This window comes from Vulpes vulpes, chromosome 1, assembly GCF_048418805.1.
Source record: "Vulpes vulpes isolate BD-2025 chromosome 1, VulVul3, whole genome shotgun sequence".
In the NCBI taxonomy this organism is placed as follows: Eukaryota; Metazoa; Chordata; class Mammalia; order Carnivora; family Canidae; genus Vulpes; species Vulpes vulpes.
The window spans coordinates 11,926,550-11,935,973 of NC_132780.1; the positions used below are offsets into that span (position 1 = coordinate 11,926,550).

The 9,424-nt window shown below is 45.7% G+C and overlaps 1 protein-coding gene across 1 annotated transcript in view; it reads right to left on the reverse strand.

Moving 5' to 3' along the window:
* The window catches only part of ZNF285 (zinc finger protein 285), a 30,828-nt gene that overhangs the window by 18,441 nt on the left and 2,963 nt on the right, over positions 1-9,424 (reverse strand). Inside the window, exon 2 of the mRNA XM_026013902.2 lies at positions 8,888-9,069. The gene's annotated coding sequence lies outside the window, so the exon portion shown is untranslated. The remainder of the gene's footprint in view (positions 1-8,887; positions 9,070-9,424) is intronic.

A 9,424-nucleotide genomic window follows, 5' to 3' on the forward strand; every position in this document is an offset into this window, starting at 1 on the left:
AACACCAAAGAAACAAACAATCCAATCATGAAATGGGCAAAAGACATGAGGAGAAATCTCACAGAGGAAGACATGGACATGGCCAACATGCACATGAGAAAATGCTCTGCATCACTTGCCATCAGGGAAATACAAATCAAAACCACAATGAGATACCACCTCACACCAGTGAGAATGGGGAAAATTAACAAGGCAGGAAACCACAAATGTTGGAGAGGATGCGGAGAAAAGGGAACCCTCTTACACTGTTGGTGGGAATGTGAACTGGTGCAGCCACTCTGGAAAACTGTGTGGAGGTTCCTCAAAGAGCTAAAAATAAACCTGCCCTATGACCCAGCAATTGCACTGCTGGGGATTTACCCCAAAGATGCAGATGCAATGAAACGCCGGGACACCTGCACCCCGATGTTTCTATCAGCAATGGCCACAATAGCCAAACTGTGGAAGGAGCCTCGGTGTCCATAGAAAGATGAATGGATAAAGAAGATGTGGTTTATGTATACAATGGAATATTACTCAGCCATTAGAAACGATGAATAGCCACCATTTGCTTCGACGTGGATGGAACTGGAGGGTATTATGCTGAGTGAAGTCAATCGGAGAAGGACATTATATGTTCTGATTCATTTGGGGAATATAAATAATAGTGAAAGGGAATATAAGGGAAGGGAGAAGAAATGTGTGGGAAATATCAGAAAGGGAGACAGAACATAAAGACTCCTAACTCTGGGAAATGAACTAGGGGTGGTGGAAGGGGAGGAGTGTGGGGGATGGGGGTGAATGGGTGACGGGCATTGAGGGGGGCACTTGACAGATGAGCACTGGGTGTTATTCTGTATGTTGGTAAGTTGAACACCAATAAAAAATAAATTTATTAAAAAAATAAAATAAAATAAAACTATCTGTGGTAAAGGACAAGTTTCATATTATTTTCACTAATATTTTGGTAAAATACAGTTTAAAAGAAATTCATAGAAAAAGGAAATACAGAGACATATAAATTACAGGCCCATTTAAAAGTGATTAAAGGGTACTTGGGTGGTTCAGTGGTTCAGTGTCTGCCTTTGGCTCAGGTTGTGATCCTGGGGTCCTGGACTCAAGACCCACATTGGGCTTCCCACAGGAAGCCTACTTCTCCCTCTGCCTATGTCTCTGCCTCGCTCTCTGTGCATCTCGTTAATAAATAAAATCTTTAAAAAAATAAAATTCGAGTAATCAATCATCATATGATCACTGAAACTGTTCTACAAATTTTTAAATGTATACACTCAATTTCTGAAATTATCTGGTCATAGAGCAGTAACATTTAGTTCTCCAACTGCCACCAGCCTGCTGGCCCTCCTTTGAGCTGCATGTTCTAGCAGCTTACAGGGTGACAGAATCAGGTTAATAGAATATGAATTGACTTTTTGGCAAATTTTCACTCTTTCTCCCCTCCTTCACTGCCTTTATTAGAAAGCTTCAATCACCCTTATTCTGGGCTCCAACAAAGATTTGCTAAATCTCCTAGTATGGTGTCAATCACATAGTTTTATAAAACCTACCAAGTAACATTTCTCTCTAACCCTGTCCCAAAAAACCCTATAAATCCTGAAGACAAAACCAAGCCTTAGTCCTTTATCTGCTGTACCTGGTAAAGATCCTGCCATTTATCAAGCACTCAGAGTTTCTTGAGATTAACAAACACATAAATAGAATCTGCTCTGATATACTAGGTGCTCATGCAAAGACACAAGCACACCAGGCTCTCCTCTTCCAAAATCTGTTCTCCCTGAAGAGCCAGCAATGGGTCAGGTTGATTTACATGCACACATGAACACACATGCACTCCCACATATATGGGATGGAGTTTGGTTTCCTAGATTTCTGGTTTCAAGCCCTCCCTGCTTTTATAAAGTTGGGGCCTGGTAGGAACCAGATGGCACATTCGAATTTGAGGCAGGCAATTGATAAACAGACTACTTACACAGTGGTGTAGGCTGGGTGTAAGGAAACCACAGGGGAGAAGGCACTATGCTGGGAGTGACAGGCAGGTGTCATTCTACATCTGGTCCTGAAGGGGTAACAGGAGGGGGAATTCCCTGGAGCTGGAACAGAGCACTGTGTGCAAAATGTCCTTGGCAGGAACTGTAACTTTTTGTTGAGAAGTGCAGCCAGCCTATAGAGAGAGAACTGGAGGACTGGATACTCCAACTCACTCTTCTCTCTCTCTCCAAACTCCCAGGTTCTGACTTCCCACTGACTGAAGACAACCAGGCCAGATGGCCGGCTAAAAAGGTAAAGTGGAACTGGAAGTGGGAAACAAAGAGAATGTGGTGCATGATGCCCTGAGACCCCACCCAGGTGCATGCAGCTCTCCCCTGCAAATGCTCCTCTCACTCACTCAATCTGATCATCACTCTTATCTGAGTCACTGCAGCAGGATAGAGACCAGGTATTCATAGAAACGTCATTTTTAAAAAAGATTTAATTTATTTATTCATGAGAGACACACAGAGAGAGGCAGAGACACAGGCAGAGGGAGAAGCAGGCTCCCCAGGGGGAGCCTGATGCAGGACTCAATCCCAGACCCGAGGATCACACCCTGAGCCAAAGGCAGACACTGAACCACTGAGCCACCCAGGTGCCCCACAGCAACCTCTTGAGGGGAAGAGGATCCATGGGGAAAGCAGCAGTTGAATTTGGAACTGCAATTGCCTAGAAACACAGTCAGAATTCTAAGCCCCAAGTTCTTCCCCAAAATCCTGCTTCTAAATTCCTGGCTCTTTTTCTTAGAATTTCTAGAGGATCCAGGATGAGGAGAGAGACTAACCTGAACTCTTTCGGATATATCTAGCAATCCTGTGTAATCACCTGGGGAACAGGATAAAGGCCATTTCTTCCATGTGCATGAGAGTAAATGTCATGTGATAATGACAAAAGTGTCTATCTGTGGATCTGTGAGTATTTGAGCCAAAGGACTCTATGAGATCTAACTTCAGCTCTAAGGGCCTGTGGCAGGGCTATCTCTTGTCCATGCTCATTTACCTTTAGATTGATTAGAAAAATGCATCCCTTCTTTAAGATGCTTTTCTCCCACCTGTTGGAAAATTCTTATACTACTTTTGTTAGAACAAAGAAACAAAGCACTTTTGCTGCTACTTGTTGAAAAACTGTGTGTGTTTTCTATGTGAATGGCACAGCTTCACTGTGGTCTCCTTGTGCAGAACCCAACCTGCACAAATGTATACAGCAGTCATACCCTCAGAAAGCTTATCCAAAATCCTAAGGCTGGGGGTGCCTGGGTGGCTTAGTCAGTTGAGCATACAACTCTTAGTTTCAGCTCAGGTTATGATCTCATGGATCAAGCCCCATGTCAGGCTTTCTGTTGAGTACGGAATCTGCTTGAAGATTCCCTCCTCCTGCCTCTTCCTCATTCTTTCAAATAAATAAATCTAAAAAAAAAAAAAAAAAGACAAAAAAACAAAACAACAACAACAAAAATCTCTAAAGGGTGTCTGGGCAGCACAGTCAGTTAAGCATCCAACTCTTGGTTTCAGCTCAGGTCACAATCTCAGGGTCCTGGGATCAAGCCCCATATGGGGCTCCACGCTCAGTGGGGTGTCTGCTTGAGACACTCTCTCCCTCTGCCCCTCCCTACCCCCACATGCTCTCTCGAATAAATAAATCTTTAAACAACAAACAAACAAAATCTAAGACTGGTGAGGAATGGCTGTATGAACGTGACAAAGCCCATCACTGGCCAGTCCAAGTGACTACAAAGTACAGGACTATGGGAGAGTTTTCTTTTTTAAAAAATTTTATTTATTTATTAATGAGAGACACAGAGAGAGAGAGAGAGAGAGAGTCAGAGACACAGGCAGAGGAAGAAGCAGGCTCCCTGCGGGAAGCCCAATGTGGGACTCGATCCCAGGACCCTGGGATCATGACCTGCGCCAAAGTCAGATGCTTAACCACTGAGCCACCCAGGCACACCTGGGTGGGCTTTTCTAATGATCTTCCCAAATTCCCTGTCCATGGGAATCATTCTTATTTCTTTGGTCAGATCACAGGATCTTGTACTGACACCCACTATAACTCTTCACATTGTACGGCAATTTTTCTGGTTACTTTTTGCTTTCTCTCCTGTAATGTGTGCTCTTGATGAGTGGAAATTATGCTAGTCATGTACATGTAGCAATAGGTGCCAAATAGATGAATGAATGGAGAAGTTTGGGCCTTTGCCAGACTTAATTCTCAGACTGAAAAGATCAGATCACAAGATCAAAAGTGCAAGGAAAACTGCCTGTGACCCACACATTCAGTGCTGACTCAGAAAAGGCAGCAGAGCTTAGCTGTTTAAAAAAAAAAAAAAAAAAAAGTAGACTCTGAGACCAGTCTGCCTAGGTCTGAGGCCTGGCTTCACCATCCATTGGCTGTGTGCCCTTGGGCAAACTATCTCCTGGTGCCTCAGTTTCTTCCTGTGTATAAGACAGGATGTTGAGAGAACCTATTTCTTAGTGTTGTGTGGGAACTCAGTAAGTCATTACACGTGAAGCTCTCAGAGCAGTGTCCAGTGTACAACAACCAATCAATACGTGTTGGCTCTTGGGTACAGGGTTGCATGCTAAGAGCCCCAGATGTAAAAGTAAAATTCAGTCCCTGATCTAAAAGTAGGCAAACTAGGAGGCAGAGAGGTGAGCAAATAAATTCACTGGGATGTGAGAAGGACTGCAACAGACATTCCACATAACTGAACAAAGACCCAAGGAACAGGAATCCAACACAACCCCTCCTGGTCAGGGAGGCTTTTGAGAGATGATAATTGAGCTGTGTAGTTGATGCCTGAAGAAACAATAGGCACTTGCCAAACTCACAAGGAAGGAACAGGCTAATGAGCAACAATGGCAGTGTGGGCAAAACACACACACACACACACACACACACACACACACACACACACACACACGTGGGGTCCCATTAAAGGCCAGGACGCGCTGAGTACAGACCAGAACGCAGACTCACAGGGCAGGGTGGCTAGGATAATGCGGGAACATGAACAGGGGCCAAATCCTGGAGAATCTCAGAGTCTGAACGCTGTATTACTACTATTATCATCCTTCAAGTCCCAGTTTGGGTATTACTTCTTCAGGAAGTCCTCCTTGATAACCATCACCACTTTAGGTACTATCTTCATCTGTTCAAGCTGCTATAACAGACTACCACATACTGAGTGGCTTACAAACAACAGAAATTTATTTCTCATAGTTCTGGAGGCTAGAAGTCCAAGATGAGGGTGCCAGCACCATTAGGTGAGGGCCCTCTTCTGGATCACAGACTTCTTGTATCTTCACATGGCAGAATGGGCAGGGGAGTTCTCTAGAGCCCCTTTCATAAGGGCATTGATCTCGTTCATGGGGGCTCTGCCTTCATGCCATGATCACTTTTCAAAGCCTACCTCTTAATACCATCATATTGGGCCTTAGGATTCCAACATATGAATTTCAGAGGATACAATTATTGAGACCATGGCAGATATGTACTGTGGCTGGCATTTCTCCTATTATAACACTATACTACAGCTGCTTAATCATCTTCCAACTTCGGCTATAAGCTCAGAGAGAACAAGAATGGCATTTCTTCCTTCAACACATATTTCTTAAGTGCCTACTATATGCGAGGCAGTGATCCAGACACTGGAGATATAGGGCTATGAAGGAAAAAAATTGCGGCAGGAGGATAGGAAATGAAATGGGGTGGTCAGGAGAAGACTCATGGGGGTGATCTGTAGGTAAAGGCCCAACAAAGTCAGGGAGTGAACAATACAAACATGTGTCCGAAGAGCATTCTAGACAGAGGGGACAGCAAGTGAGCATCAACACCCAGAAGTGGCAGCATACATGGCATGTGGTTGATGTGGAATGAGTCAGGGAATGAGCCATCAGACATGAAATAAAAGTAAACATGAGCCAGATGGAATGCAGTCTTCTAGGCCGTTTTAAGGACTTTGGCTGTTACCTTCATTAGATGGGAACAATGGAAGGATTCTGAAGAGAGAGGTGACATGATGTAATGTAGGTATCAACAGGATTCCTCTGGCTGCTGTTAAGAATGGACTAAGGGAGGCAAGAAGGAGAGCAGGAAGACCAGGTAGGAGGTTATCATGACAATCCCAGCAAGGGACGATGGTGCCTTGGGTCAGGGAAGTAGCGGTGGAGACAGTGAGAAATTGCTGGGGTCTGCTTTTATACTGAAGATACAGTCGATGGGATCTGCTGATCACTTGCATCTGGGGTGGAAAGCAGGGAGAGGAGGCTCTGGCCTCAATGACTCAAAGGATGGAGCTGCCATTTACAGAAATGGGGAAGGTTTTATAGCGGCCAGTTCTGTAGAGGATCAGGAGCTCAGTTTTGGAAATATTAGGTTTGAGGTGTTGAAAAACACACCTATGTTTGCAGAGATAGAAGATAAAATTATCCCATTCTCAAAAGGAAAGAAGAGACATAAAATACCTATGAATCAGTTTCATTACGAAAAGAAGAAAACTTCAGGATTTTATTGAAACATCTGAAGCTCTGACCACACCCCTGAACTCACAGTGACTCCCAGGGCCCAGGGGTCTAGTTTGAGGGGGAATTCGCAACATCTAGCCACCACATACTATATGCAACTACGAGTAAATCCAACCTTTTCTGCTTTCTCAGGGCACTTCCTAGCTGGTTAACTGGAAAATTGTTTCAAAAATATTTTATCATAAGAATTTCAAACACATGCAGAGATAGATAGAATAGTCTAATGAACCCCCAGGTACCAATCATGCAGTTTAAGCAATTATCAACACTTGGTCTCTCTTGTTTTAACTATACCTCTACCCACTGCCCACATACATATTATTTGGAAGCATATCCCTGACACCATATTCACCATATTGTGTAATCCAGAAATACTTCATTATGTTGTTCTAAAAGATATGAAATAGTTCTAAAAGTGCTAATAATACACCTAAAATAATTAACATCAATTCTCTGATTTTATCAAATGTAGAGTCACTGTTCAAATTTCTAATTTTTAAAAATTTTATTTATTTATTCATGAGACACACAGAGAGGGGGGGGGAGAGAGGCAGAAACACAGGCAGAGGGAGAAGCAGGCTCCCTGCAGGGAGCCCAGTGAGGGACTTGATCCCCAGACCCTGGCATCACGCCGAGCCAAAGGCAGATGCTCAACTGCTGAACCACTCAGACGCCCCTCAAATTTCTAATTTGTTGGCAGCAATTGAGCAATCTGCCATTTGCTCTGTATCCCATAAGCTTCAAAGTCTGCATTCCCTGCCTCACTACATGCAAGGTGAGGATGGGGTTTATAATTTGGGGCAGTTCTCTTCAAACAGTATTCAGAGACCAGATTTCTAATCAGAGAGAGGAGAAAAGTCAAGAGTTAAGCAGAAAGAGTTAGGGGTCCCCCAAGAAAGAGGAGACATAGCTTCTTGACATAAAAAAAGTCAGTTCAGTCATTCTAGGTCCTGGCCATCTTGAGATCTAAGCCTGACTGGCACTACTTGCCCAAAGCACCTTCCTCACAGAACTTCCTGGGATATGTTGAAATTGCACAATAGACCTCAGTAGTTAGTAATTTAAAGGAACAAAAAAGGGGCACCTGCGGGGCTCAGTGGTTGAGCATCTGCCTTTGGCTCAGGTCGTGATCCCGGGGTCCTTGGATCGAGTCCCGCATCGGGCTTCCCGCGGGGAGCCTACTCCTCCCTGTTTATGTCTCTGCCTTTCTCTGTGTGCTTTTCATGAATAAATAAAATCTTTTTTTTTTAATTAAAGGAACTTAAGAGTATAAGAATAAACAGTCACTATCAAGCTGGAGATAGCCTGCTCAGATCAGGGACAATCAATCAATGGTAAACTCAACGGTGCTGATTCAAAAGTGAAGTGAGGGGAAGCACACTCTTGAGTTATCTTTTTAGGATCTAGAGCCCCTTGAGCACCGAGATACCAGACCAACTGGAGCCAGAGAACTGATGATGCTTACCCTTGCCGGCCCTCATGACTTTGATTAGACCTGGACTCTGTTACCTTAGGATGACTGTTGTCCCCCAATTCCAGGCTGAATTTCTCATTGCACACAAGCCTCTTCATGAATATGTATGAGCCATTAGCTTAAAACTTCCCCAGTTTTGTTATTCCAGGAGACCCTGCTTTGGAAAATACCCGCCCTGGTCCCCTTTACTTGTAGCAAGGAAAATCCTTCCTTTTCCTATAATCCGGCTTTAGTTGTGTCTTTTGCCTCAACACCCACCAAGAAGTGAACAAAGATGGGTTTCGGGTAACAAAGATGCCCCCCTAGAGTCGGGCCCGCCAAGTCCCAAACTCGGAGATCCAAGACTCAAGAGAAAGCTGCCAAATCCCAAACTTCAGAATCCAAGAGCATCTAGGGCTGCTGAGCCAAGCGAGGCCAGGAATGAGGAGCCCAAGCCGTCCCCACACTCGGGGATGACGGCCGGAGCCAAACCCTCTCCACAGTCAGGGGATGCTTGGCCCAAACCGTTAACCCTCAAACCTGAGCCAACGCCCTCCTGTGCCGGTCCCGGGCCAGAGACGCACATTCCGAGACTGACAGCAACCCCGACGCGGGGACGCACAGCCCCTATCCCGAACCTGCAGAGGCGCTGCCGGAGTCAGTTCCCCCAAAGCCGGCTCCAGTCCGCCCACCTCCTCCCAGGGAATGCCGGGCGAGCCCCCTCGACACTCCGCCCCGCCCAGGAGGCTCCTCCATTGGCCACCAGTCCCCGCTTCCAACTCCTCCCACACGTCGATAGGGCCGGGTCCCAGCAACACACACACCTTTCCCCCTCCTCGCTCGGGACGCCTCCGAAGGGGGGCGCGGTCCCGGCCTGACTCACCTCAGCGCCCCGAACAATGCCGCCCACAGCGAGCTCCCGGGCCCACAGCGCAGGCGCGAGAAGCCTGTGGACTACAATCCCCAGAAGACCCTGCGCCGCCGTAGAAACCGCACGTGGGGTAGGGGTGGCAGCCTGGGGATCCGTGGCCCTCTTGCCGGGCCACCTGTGCTCTGCCCATTTATCTAAAACAGTAATAACAATGCGAATGGTGATAAAATAAGCGAAATGTTAACAATAATTAAGACAAATCATTCTCCGCCCATGATATAAAGGAGGGGCAAGATTCAATATCCTATCACTCGCAAATGAGCAATTATTCCCATTTTAATTATTACTTTTAAGGATTTTATCTATTAGCACAAACGGGGAGTGGCAGGCAGAGGGAGAGGGAGAAGCAGGCTCCCCACGGAGCAGGGAGCCCAACACCACTGGACTGGATCCCAGGACTTTAGGATCATGACCTGAGCTGAAGGCAGACGCTTAACACTACCCGGGGAACCCGGCTGCCTCCCCCATTCTAATGAAAAACCCTTACAG